The following is a 12,739-nucleotide window of genomic DNA, read 5'->3' on the forward strand; positions in this document are numbered from 1 at the left end:
AAAGGTTCATGTAACATGGAAAGGTTCATGTAACATGTTCAAAGAAATGGTTCAACAATGACCCTTAACTCAGTCACTAAAGATGTTATGGAAAAGGGCTGTGTGTCAGTGTTAATGACCCTTAACTCAGTCACTAAAGATGTTATGTAAAAAGGGTTGTGTGTCAGTGTTAATGACCCTTAGCGGCCTACACTGTAGAGCAACGAGAGGCGTTTTGTAATCGCATAATCCATTACGTTTATTAACCTTGTTGAACAGACAGTGGTGTCCATAATTATTGGCACCCTTGATAAAGATGAGTAATAAACAAATATATGTAGAAATACTGAAATATATTGTAGAATTTTTTTTTTTTTAATGTATATTTTATACTAATACAATTTCTCAGAGAAAGAGATTTTGTTTAACAAATCATTTTTGATAAACCTCAAAAAGATTGAGGTCAAAATAATTGGCAACCCTGTTCCCAGCGCCATACCGTTGGAAGGATAACGACCCTGAGCCTTTTTCTAATATGTTTTATCAGATTGGAGAACACATTGGGAGGGACCTTACACCATTGTTCCATACAGATGTTTTCCAGATCTTTGATATCATTCAACTGCGCTAATGGACGGCCCTCTTCAATTCAAACCACAGGGTTTTAATGGGATTTAAGTCCGGAGACTGGCCATTGCAAAATGTGGATTTTGTGGTCAATGAACATTTTCTTGGTGGATTTGAAAGTGTGCTTGCTGTTATTGTCTTGCTGGAAGGTCCACTTTGCGGCCAAGTGTCAGCCTCCTGGAAGCTAAACAGCCCCATAACATCAAAAGATGCACCACTATATTCTACAGTTTGTATGAGGTTATTTTCTGAATGTGCTTCCGGTTTTTTTCAACAACAAAGAAATACCCAGGGTAATTTGTCTCAAGAGACCAAGTTATGTTTTCAAAACTGTTATGTTTACATGAATTCAGATTTTTTCCCAGGGATACACAACATCCTGAAATATATGTGGATATCTTTGTTAGATAGAATACTATTTTTCCCTTGATGTAGTGATGCTGAATGTAAAACTTTAGCCGAAATCCTGGTTGCCTCTGCCAGGAGGCTGAAACTTGGTCACAAGTGGATCTTTTCCAGCAAGACAATAACCCCAAGCACAATCCACAAAGAAATTGTTTATTGACCACAAAAATCAACATTTTGCAATGGCCAATCTCCAGACTTGAACCCCATTACAACCCTGTGGTTTGAATTGATTAGGGCAGTCCATAAGCCGAAGAATATCAAGGATCTGGAAGGATTCTCTATATAGTTTTGTTTTGAGCATACAGTTCAGTATTTTTCTATTATATATTTTCATAGTCTTTTTTGCTCATCTTTATCACAGGTGTCAATAATGATGCATGCAACCCGAGGAAATTAGCTGGTGATATGGAGGAATACACTGTTAGAGGCCAAAGAGTCTTCAAGTGGCACCCTATTCCCTATGTAGTGCACTACTTTTGACCATAGTAGTGCCATATATAGGGAGCCATTTGGGACACATACTATGAGAAACATCCATCTAATTAATAGTGTTTGCTATACTTAATATTGGAGAGGGAAGATGCCTTGGGCTGGGTTATTGAAATGCAGAGTTGTATCAAAGCACAAGGTGAGACTCAGATGCAGACACAGGAGGCAGATGGTTGGAGTCTTACAATGTTTAATAATGCAAAAGGGGTAGGCAAGAGAATGGTCGTGGACAGGCAAAAAGGTGAAAACCAGATCAGAGTCCAGGGGGTACAGAGTGGTAGGCAGGCAGAATGGTCAGGCAGGCAGGTACAGAAACAGGACAGGGTCAAAACCAGGAGGACTAGAAAAAGGAGAATAGCAAAGGGATTACAGGAAAAACACGCTGGTTGACTAAACAAACTGGCACAGAGAGACAGGAAACACAGGGATAAATACACTGGGGAAAATAAGCGACACCTGGAGGGGGTGGAAACAATCACATAACAGGTGAAACAGATCAGGGCGTAACAAGTTGGTTGTCGCTTGGATTACCGCTTCTTTCAAAGGCCTGTGACCTTATATCTCTGACCTGATATACAGTACCAGTCAAATATTTACACACTTACTCATTCAAGGGTTTTATTTTGTCACGAACCGGCTCGAAGTTCGTAACAAAAAGGGAGACAATGTGGAGATAAGGAATAACAAAATATATTTAATAACCAAAGTAAACTAAATACAATTACCGTAACAGGGATGAGTGTAGTCAGTAATCGGTAGTGTAAGGGAGTGGTTGCATGCATAAATGTGATGATGAGGTGTGTTGAAAGGTGCCAACGCAAATAAACAAAACAACCTAAATCTATCATTGTGTCTGCATGGAGAGAGTCTCAATGAATGGGGAAGTGGTGTATTTATCCTGGGACACATCCGAGCCCAGGTGTTTCCCATTTCGCTGACGACCCTCCCGGCTCCGCCCACCGACAACCTATTAAGGAAAATGAGAGCAAATAGAATGAATTCGGTAGACAGTGTGGGAGGGTATTCACCCCCCCCCCCCACAATACCAGGGACCAACATGGACGGTCCCTGGTATTGAGCGAGATGAGCGAGAAGGCGGTCTAAAACAACAGTGTCTCTGTGTCTCTGAATTTTTCGGTCTACCCTGCAGTATGCAATCGTCGGGTCCAGGAACATCTTCCTCCCCATGCACGGACCTAGCATCTTCAGTCTCAGAGGAAAGTGCATAATTGGGTTTCAACAAATTTATATGGCACCGTTGGTGTGCTTTTCTTCGTTCTGGAGTGGCAACTAGATAGTTTTTCTCAGTGCACTGGCGCACAAACGTATATGAACCTTGAAACTTGGCTTGAAAAGGAGAACCAACAATTGGCAACAGAGCAAGAACCCGTTCACCTGGACTAAAGTGACGAGGCTCAGTTTGCCGATCAAATATGCCCTTCATCCTCTCCTGTGAAGAGGGTAGCTTCTCTTTAGCCATTTTACCGGCGGCATACAGGTGTTGCCGGAAATCAAACACATAAGATAACAGGGACTGAGGGGGCTCGGGAGACTTCCTGTCATCCTGGAGAACAGATAGAAGTCAATGCAACCCCATGTCCAAACACAGGGTCATTTGGACTGAAACCCGTGCTCTCCTGTGTAACCTCCCTAGCGGCTAACAGTAACCAAGGCAACCCCCAAAGTGTTTGATGGAAACTTTCCAGTGCTCCTTGACTTTGCGCGTGATAGGGCGCTAGACACATTGTGTTTAATATGAAGCTGTTGAAGGACCTGACCAAACAGATTAGAGGTGAAATTAGATCCTTGATCACTCTGAATTACCTTAGGGATTCCAAACAGTGAGATAAACAAGAGTTAAAGCGTTTAGCACAGACTTAGTCGTGATAGACCGGAGAGGATAGGCAGCAGGAAACCTAGTGTTCTGACACATCACAGTGAACAGGTAACTACTACCCTTTTTAGAACGGGCCAAAGGACCTACACAGTCAATAATCAGATACTCAAAAAGGTTGGCTGAGTACAGGAATAAGAAACAGTGGTACCGGCTTAATAGTTTGATTAGGTTTACCAGTTAATTGACAGGTGTGACAAGTTGATGAACTCAGAAACATCCCTCTTTAACCGAGGCCAAAAGAAATGTCTTAATATGTGATTGTAGGTTTTCCTCACACACATATGTCCAGCAATGTCATTGTGGGAAGTTGTCAACACCAACTCACGAAGCTTAACCTCACTGTGGTATGGGGGACTATTGTCACCTACGGATGAAAAGCGTGCCAAAAGTAAACTGCCTTTTACTCAGGCCCAGTAGCTAGGATATGCATATAATTGGTAGATTTGGATAGAAACCGCTCTAAAGTTTTCAAAACTGTTCAAATAATGTCTGTGAGTATAACAGAACTGATATGGCAGGAAGTGGGACATTTTTGATGTGGGTGCTTTTCTCTTGACTGCCTATACAGTATGTCAATGTTTAGTACCTAGATTGCCGTTCCTATGGCTTCCACTAGATGTCAACAGTCTTTAGAAATTGTTTCAGGCTTGTGTTCTGAAAAATTAGGGAGTAAGACCACTTTGAGTCGGTGGATAGTGGGAAGTCCCCAGAGCTGTTTGCTGCGTACGACCGAGAGCGCGCCTTTCTTGTTTTTCTTTTATATTGACGAAGCTATTGTCCGGTTGAAATATTATCGATTATAATGACTAAAAACAACCTGAGGATTGATTTTAAACATCATTTGACATGTTTCTACGAATTTTACTGATAGTATTTTTTGTCTGCCTGTTGTGACTGCCTTTGAGCCATTGGATTACTGAACAAATCACTCCAACAAATGGAGGTATTTCGATATAAAGATGGACTTTATCGAACAAATTGAACATTAATTGTGTAACTGGGAGTCTTGTGAGTGCAACCATACAAAGATCATCAAAGGTAAGTGATTAAATTTGTTGCTATTTCTGACTTTTATGACTAATCTACTTGGCTGGTAACTGTATGTAATGTTTTGTGTGCTCAGATAATCGCATGGTATGCTTTCGCCGTAAAGCCTTTTTGAAATCTGACACCGCGGTTGGATTAACAAGAAGTTAATCTTTAAACCGATTCTTAACACTTGTATGTTTTCTGAATTTTTATTATGAGTATTTCTGTTTTTGAATTTGGCGCTCTGCAATTTCACTGTATGTTGGCCAGGTGGGACGATAGCGTCCCACACCCACCAGAGAGGTGAACTGGTACAACAACCTGACTAATCGCTTCCCCCAGAAAACAACTACCATGAGACACCCACTTTCTCATCAGGCTTTAGCACGCTCCAAATCTTGTTTAAATTCCAATACCTTTTCATACTAACCCTAACCCTAACCCTAACCCTAACCCTACACAATCATGCTCTAGCTTCTCACGATCATGCTCTAGCTTCTCATGATCAAAAATCAAAATCAATTTTTATTTGTCACATACACATGGTTAGCAGATGTTAATGCGAGTTTAGCGAAATGCTTGTGCTTCTAGTTCTGACCTTGCAGTAATATCTAACAATTTCACAACAACACACAAGTGTAAAGGAATGAATAAGAATATGTACATAAAAATATATGGATGAGCGATGCCGATCGGCATAGGCAAGATGCAGTAGATGGTTTAGAGTGCAGTATATACATATGAGATGAGTAATGTAGGGTATGTAAACATTATATAAAGAGGCATTGTGGCTAGTGATACATTTATTACATCCAATTTGTAATTATTAAAGTGGCTAGAGATGAGTCAGTATGTTGGCAGCAGCCAGTCAATGTTAGTGATGGCTGTTTAACAGTCTGATGGCCTTGAGATAGAAGCTGTTTTTCAGTCTCTCGGTCCCAGCTTTGATGCACCTGTACTGACCCTGCCTTCTGGATGATAGCGGGGTGAACAGGCAGTGGCTCGGGTGGTTGTTGTCCTTGATGATCTTTTTGGTCTTCCTGTGAAATCGGGTGGTGTAGGTGTCAGGAAGGGCAGGTAGTTTGCCCCCGGTGATGCTTTGTGCAGACCCCACCACCCTCTGAAGAGCCTTACGGTTGTGGGCGGAGCAGGTGCCGTACCAGGCGGTGATACAGCCCGACAGGATGCTCTCGATTGTGCTTCTGTAGAAGTTTTGAGTGTTTTTGGTGACATGCCCAATTTCTTCAGCCTCCTGAGGTTGAAGAGGCGCTGCTGCGCCTTCTTCACCACGCTGTCTGTGTGGGTGGACCATTTCAGTTTGTCCGTGATGTGGACGCCGAGGAACTTAAAACTTTCCACCTGTCCCGTCGATGTCCCGTCGATGTGGATAGGGGGCAGCTCCCTCTGCTGTTTCCTGAAGTCCACTATCATCTCCTTTGTTTTGTTGACATGTGAGTGTGAAGTTATTTTCCTGACATCACACTCCGAGGGCCTTCACCTCCTTCCTGTAGGCCGTCTGGTCGTTGTTGGTAATCAAGCCTACCACTGTAGTGTCGTCTGCAAACTTGATGATTGAGTTGGAGGCGTGCATGGCCATGCAGTCATAGGTGAACAGGGAGTACAGGAGAGGGCTGAGAACATACCCTTGTGGGGCCCCAGTGTTGATGATCAGCGGGGTGGAGATGTTGTTTCCTATCCTCACCACCTGGGGGAGGCCCGTCAGGATGTCCAGGACCCAGTTGCACGGGGCGGGGTCAAGACCCAGGGTCTCGAGCTTGATGACGAGTTTGGAGGGTACTATGGTGTTAAATGCTGAGCTGTAGTCGATGAACAGCATTCTTACATAGGTATTCCTCTTGTCCAGATGGGTTAGGGCAGTGTGCCGTGTGAATGCGATTGTGTTGTCTGTGGACCTATTGGGGTGGTAAACAAATTGGAGTGGGTCTAGGGTGTCAGGTAGGGTGGAGGTGATATGGTCCTTGACTAGTCTCTCATGATGACGGAAGTGAGTGCTACGGGGCGATAGTCATTTAGCTCAGTTACCTTAGCTTTCTTGGGAACCGGAATAATGGTGGCCCTCTTGAAGCATGTGGGAATAGCAGACTGGGATAAGGATTGATTGAATATGTCCATAAACACACCAGCCAGCTGGTCTGCACATGCTCTGAGGACGCGGCTAGGAATGCCGTCTGGGCTGGCAGCCTTGCGAGGGTTAACACGTTTAAATGTTTTACTCACGTTGGCTGCAGTGGAGAGCCCGCAGGTTTTGGTAGCGGCCATGTTGGTAGCACTGTAATCTCTGATGTCTCTCTGGAAGGCAACCCTTGCTCAGATTTCGTCTGCCTTGTTGTCAAGAGACTGGACATTGGGGAGTAGTATACTCAGGAGCGGTGCGCGATGTGCCCGTCTACGGAGCCTGACCAGAAGACCGCTCCGTCTGACCCTTCTGCGGCGCCATTGTTTTGGGTTGCCGGCTGGGATCCGATCTAATGTCCTGGATGGTGGACCAAACAAAGGATCCGTTGCTCTTATGTTCAATAGTTCCTCCCGGCTGTATATAATATAACTTAAGATTTCCTGGGGTAACAATGTAAGAAATTGCCCCCCAGGACAATTGCTCAGTCCACAGACACCACACAAAAATAACAAACAAAATAACCATGCCCAACGTATTCCAAAGTGAAACACATCGCTAAGCCTAACGGGGGGAAAATAAAGGCTATAGTTCCGGGTAGCTAGTGTACCCAAATCTCCTACTGAGGTACACAGCCGACTGTACTCACCTCCTCGGACCGATGTCCCAACAGCATGTAGAACAAGAGTCTCCAGCCTGGGCAAAGGCTTGGAAACTAACCTATGTACTCTCCAACGCAGCACACCAACTATCCACCGCAGTGGCAAGTTTACCAAACAAACAAAGGCAACCAATACTGGGCACCAAACATTACAACTCAAACAAATTGTAACAAAAGATGCAAACAGCACACCTACAGAGTTCTCAAACAAACTCCACGTTTTCCCCCAAACACAATACCTTCATGAGCCCAGGACGACTGCACCGTATTGATGGGAGGATGGATGGGGCCATGTATCGCGAGATCTTGGCCAACAACCTCCTTCCCGTAGTAAGAGCATTGAAGATGGGTCGTGGCTGGGTCTTCCAGCATGACAACGACCCGAAACACACAGCCAGCGCAACTAAGGAGTGGCTCCATAAGAAACATCTCAAGGTCCTGGAGTGGCCTAGCCAGTCTCCAGACCTGAACCCAATAGAACATCTTTGGAGGGAGCTGAAAGTCCATATTGCCCAGCGACAGCCCCGAAACCTGGAGGATCTGGAGAAGGTCTGTATGGAGGAGTGGGCCAAAATCCCTGCTGCAGTGTGTGCAAACCTGGTCAAGAACTACAGGAAATGTATCATCTCTGTAATTGCAAACAAAGGTTTCTGTACCAAATATTAAGTTCTACTTTTCTGATGTATCAAATACTTATGTCATGCAATAAAATGCAAATGAATTACTTAAAAATCATAATGTGATTTTCTGGATTTTTGTTTTAGATTCCGTCTCTCACAGTTGAAGTGTACCTATGATAAAAATGACAGACCTCTACATGCTTTATAAGTAGGAAAACCTGCAAAATCGGCAGTGTATCAAATACTTGTTCTCCCCACTGTATGTAGTTAAATCTCTATGGGTGATACTCTAGTCTACCAGATCCACAATGGCTCCACTCATAGTTTGAGTTTCACACTCAAGGGTGATTGTGAACATCATTATGTGTGTGTGTGACTCAGATGTTGTTTGTTGTTGCTAGCCAGTTTAACAGCTCTCCACTCATTATGTAACTCCCATGCAGCCATGTCCTTGAGCACGAGGGCTAAGGTTAATTCATTATAAATACAGCACGCCACTGAATGTGATGTTGCACAGAAGTGTGCCTGCTAGCCGTGGGGTCTGTACATTCTGTAGGGTTGTGCGTACAGCACGAGGATGTACCATGTTCTTTAGCAAACACCAACATTTACTTGCATTTGTAGACCTATTTTTCTGCTCTCTATTGAAACCTCTTTCTGCTCTCTAATAAAACCCTCTTTCTGCTCTCTACTAAAACCCTCTTTCTGCTCTCTACTAAAACCCTCTTTCTGCTCTCTACTAAAACCCTCTTTCTGCTTTCTACTAAAACCCTCTTTCTGCTCTCTAATAATCCCTCTTTCTGCTCTCTACTAAAACCCTCTTTCTGCTCTCTACTAAAACCCTCTTTCTGCACTCTAACAAAACCCTCTTACTGCTCTCTAATTAAACCTATATCTGCTCTCTAATAAGCCCTCTTTCTGCTCTCTACTAAAACCTCTTTCTGCTCTCTAATAAAACCATCTTTCTGCTCTAATGAAACCTCTTTCTGCTCTCTAATAAAACTTATTTCTGCTCTAATTGAACCTCTTTCTGGTCTCTAATAAATCCATATTTCTGCTCTCCAATAATACTTAATTATGCTCTCTATTAAAACCTGTTTTCTGTGCTCCAATAAAACCTCTTTCTGCTCTCTAATGAAACCTCTTTCTGCTCTCTAATAAAACCTTGTTCTGCTCTCTAATGAAACCTCTTTCTGCTCTCTAATGAAACCCTCTTTCTGCTCACTAATGAAATCTCTTTCTGCTCTCTAATAAACCCTCTTTCTGTGCTCTAATGAAACCTCTTTCTGCTCTCTAATAAAACCTTTCTGCTCTCTAATTAAATCCCTCTTTCTGCTCTCTTTCTGCTCTCTAATAAAACCATATTTCTGCACTCTAATAAAACAATATTTCTGCACTCTAATAAAGCCTATTTCTGCTCTAATGAAACCTCTTTCTGCTCTCTAATCGAACCTCTTTCTGCTCTCGATTAAAACCTCTTTCTTCGCTCTAATGAAACCACTTTCTGCGCACTAATTAAACCTCTTTCTGTTCTCTAATAAACCATCTTTCTGCTCTCTAAGGAAACGTCTTTCTGCTCTCTAAGGAAACGTCTTTCTGCGCTCTAATAAAACCTCTTTCTGCTCTCTAATAAACATTGTCAGAGAGAATCCTGTTCTTGCCATGTCATGGACATGATAAATGAGGACATTCATATTCAATGATTGAGGACTTGTTCTCGACCGACAGTCCTATGTGGAAACTGAATATTCTTTATCAATCAATTTAGTCTTTTTAACCTGTTTAGTTTTTTTCCTAAATAGCACCAATAGCACCGGGGCTGTGTGTGGCTCTGGTAGAAGTAGTGCACTATATAGGGAACGAATTATATATATTGGTGACGAATTCAAATCAAATTTGATTTGTCACACATGTTTAGCAGCTGTTATTGCGGGTGTAGTGAAATGCAAGTAATATCTAACAATTTCACAACAATACACACAAATCTAAAGTAAAGGAATGGAATTGCTAGTGGTTTGCTAGTCTGGGTTTGTTGCCTTTTTATTTATTTTTAATATTTTCAATGATGTTCAAATGAGTCCCGGCTCTCAAAAAATATAAACTCTCAGAGAACATGTCATTGTCAGGTATGCGTAAATGATTGTAAAGGAGTCAGGTGCAGGAGAGCAGATATGGTGTAGCCAACGGAGCCTTTTATTTTGGCGAACCAAAAACACACAGCAAAGTGAACACGGAATAACAATACGGGTTAACATAACCCAGCGCAACAGACTAACGTTCGCATAACATGAAACAGAATAAACAATACCACACAAAGACATGGGGGAATCAGAGGCTTAAATATACAACACATAATGAGGGAAATGAGAACCAGGTGTGTGGAAAACAAGACAAAACAAATGGAAAATGAAAAATGGATCGGCGATGGCTCGAAGACCGGCGACGTCGACCGCCCGAACAAGGAGAGGCATCGGCTTTGGCAGAAGTCGTGACAGTCGTCAAAAATGGGACATTAAAATTGACTGAGTGCCAAAATCCACAGCCAATCATTTCTTTACTTGGCGGCAAAGAAAGTCTAAATGATTCAATTAATTACTATTATTAATTATTTCATACCTGTACAGCTGTTCAGAACAACAATTAAATGTAGCTGAAGTTATGAAGGATTCAATTGTAAAACGTAATATGGTGTTACTGTAGTGAGAAACTGTGCGTGACAGATATCTATAAGCCAAATGTTTGTGTCCCCCTCAGCCTCTGGTCTGGAGGCAACGATCACGTCATTTCTTTTCAGTCTGTCCTGTAGGGTAACGTCTTCAGCCTGTCTCGTAGGGTAACGTCTTCAGCCTGGCGTGTAGGGTAACGTCTTCAGCCTGTCCTGTAGGGTAACGTCTTCAGCCTGGCGTGTAGGGTAACGTCTTCAGTCTGTCCTGTAGGGTAACGTCTTCAGCCTGGCGTGTAGGGTAACGTCTTCAGCCTGTCCTGTAGGGTAACGTCTTCAGCCTGGCGTGTAGGGTAACGTCTTCAGTCTGTCCTGTAGGGTAACGTCTTCAGTCTGTCCTGTAGGGTAACGTCTTCAGCCTGTCCTGTAGAGTAAGGTCTTCAGTCTGTCCCGTAGGGTAACGTCTTCAGCCTGTCTCGTAGGGTAACGTCTTCAGCCTGGCGTGTAGGGTAACGTCTTCAGCCTGTCTCGTAGGGTAACGTCTTCAGCCTGGCGTGTAGGGTAACGTCTTCAGCCTGTCCTGTAGGGTAACGTCTTCAGCCTGGCGTGTAGGGTAACGTCTTCAGTCTGTCCTGTAGGGTAACGTCTTCAGTCTGTCCTGTAGGGTAACGTCTTCAGCCTGTCCTGTAGAGTAAGGTCTTCAGTCTGTCTCGTAGGGTTACGTCTTCAGTCTGTCCCGTAGGGTAACGTCTTCCGTCTGTCCCGTGGGGTAACGTCTCCGGCGTGTCCCGTGGGGTAACGTCTCCGGCGTGTCCCGTGGGGTAACGTCTCCGGCGTGTCCCGTGGGGTAACGTCTCCGGCGTGTCCCGTGGGGTATCGTCTCCGGCGTGTCCCGTGGGGTATCGTCTCCGGCGTGTCCCGTGGGGTAACGTCTCCGGCGTGTCCCGTGGGGTATCGTCTCCGGCGTGTCCCGTGGGGTAACGTCTCCGGCGTGTCCCGTGGGGTAACGTCTCCGGCGTGTCCCGTGGGTTATCGTCTCCGGCGTGTCCCGTGGGGTATCGTCTCCGGCGTGTCCCGTGGGGTATCGTCTCCGGCGTGTCCCGTGGGGTATCGTCTCCGGCGTGTCCCGTGGGGTAATGTCTCCGGCGTGTCCCGTGGGGTATCGTCTCCGGCGTGTTACATCTTCAGCAGCCAGCTCTAGGCTGTGTGTTGTTCCCTCTTCTCTAGAAGAGGCACTGGGGCTGTGTGTGTGTTACATGCGTGCCTGTGTGTCTGCTTGCCTGCCTGCGGGTGTGCGTGCCTGTGTTTAGGAGATGCCTGTTAGTGATGACTCATACAACATCTCTATATGTGCATGTCATGTATCCTCCATTTCACAAATCCGTCCTCCTCCTCTTCCTCCTCTTCCTGCAGAGATTGTGATTACAGGGAAGGGAACTAGGGCAGGGAAGAGAGAAGGGTAGCTAGGAAGATAATCCCTGGCACAGGACTCATTACTGGCTGTAGGTCTGGGCACCCGTGTATGCTACTGGATAATGTGGACTTATATCTGTGACAGCTGAGCAGTCTCTTGCAGCAGAGGTAGCAGAGTTTGTGGGGGATTGAGAGGAGAGATGACAGAGGAGAGAGAGAGAGAGATACACGAGAGAGAGAGAGAGAGAGAGAGAGAAAGAAACAGAGCAGAGTGAAAGAGAGAGAGATACGAGAGAGATGCGAGAGAGAGATATGAGAGAGAGAGAGATTTCCCTAGGCTTTAAGCCTCCAGATCAGCATTACTCTGTTATATTGGTAATGAAAATAGCTCTCTCTTTCCATCTCTCTCTCTCTCTCTCGCTTCCGCCCCACGTCACACTCTACCCAAAGTGAAGCCATTAAGACCTGGGGGCCATCTGTTAAGGCAGCCCCTTGTATTTAGCCCTAGCGTAAGTGCATGCATGTTTTTAATAAATTCCTCTGTCGTAACTGTGTAATCTTTATTACCACTCTGTTCTACATGTCAGGGCCACCGGAGACCAACTAGTACATGTATTTCAGCAAAGTGCTTTGCCTTGCTTGTATGCTTAGGCTAGCGATGAACGGCTGCAACAATGGCACTCAGTTTTAATTGTGTTTTAATATGCATAGGTGCCATTGTGATGGCTGTTGTTGAAGACATAATAAGACAAAAGACCTGGGCTAACTTTGGATACTTGGAAGAGGATCTCGGGTTGACTCCACTGCAACTTCTCAGAGA

General features: G+C 44.4%; 1 protein-coding gene across 1 annotated transcript in view; it reads left to right on the forward strand.

Annotated features, from left to right (window-relative positions):
• Nucleotides 1–12,739, forward strand: part of LOC109894701 (MAM domain-containing glycosylphosphatidylinositol anchor protein 2) — a 209,488-nt gene that overhangs the window by 119,805 nt on the left and 76,944 nt on the right. The window lies entirely within an intron of this gene.

This window comes from Oncorhynchus kisutch, linkage group LG7, assembly GCF_002021735.2.
Source record: "Oncorhynchus kisutch isolate 150728-3 linkage group LG7, Okis_V2, whole genome shotgun sequence".
Classification (NCBI taxonomy): Eukaryota; Metazoa; Chordata; class Actinopteri; order Salmoniformes; family Salmonidae; genus Oncorhynchus; species Oncorhynchus kisutch.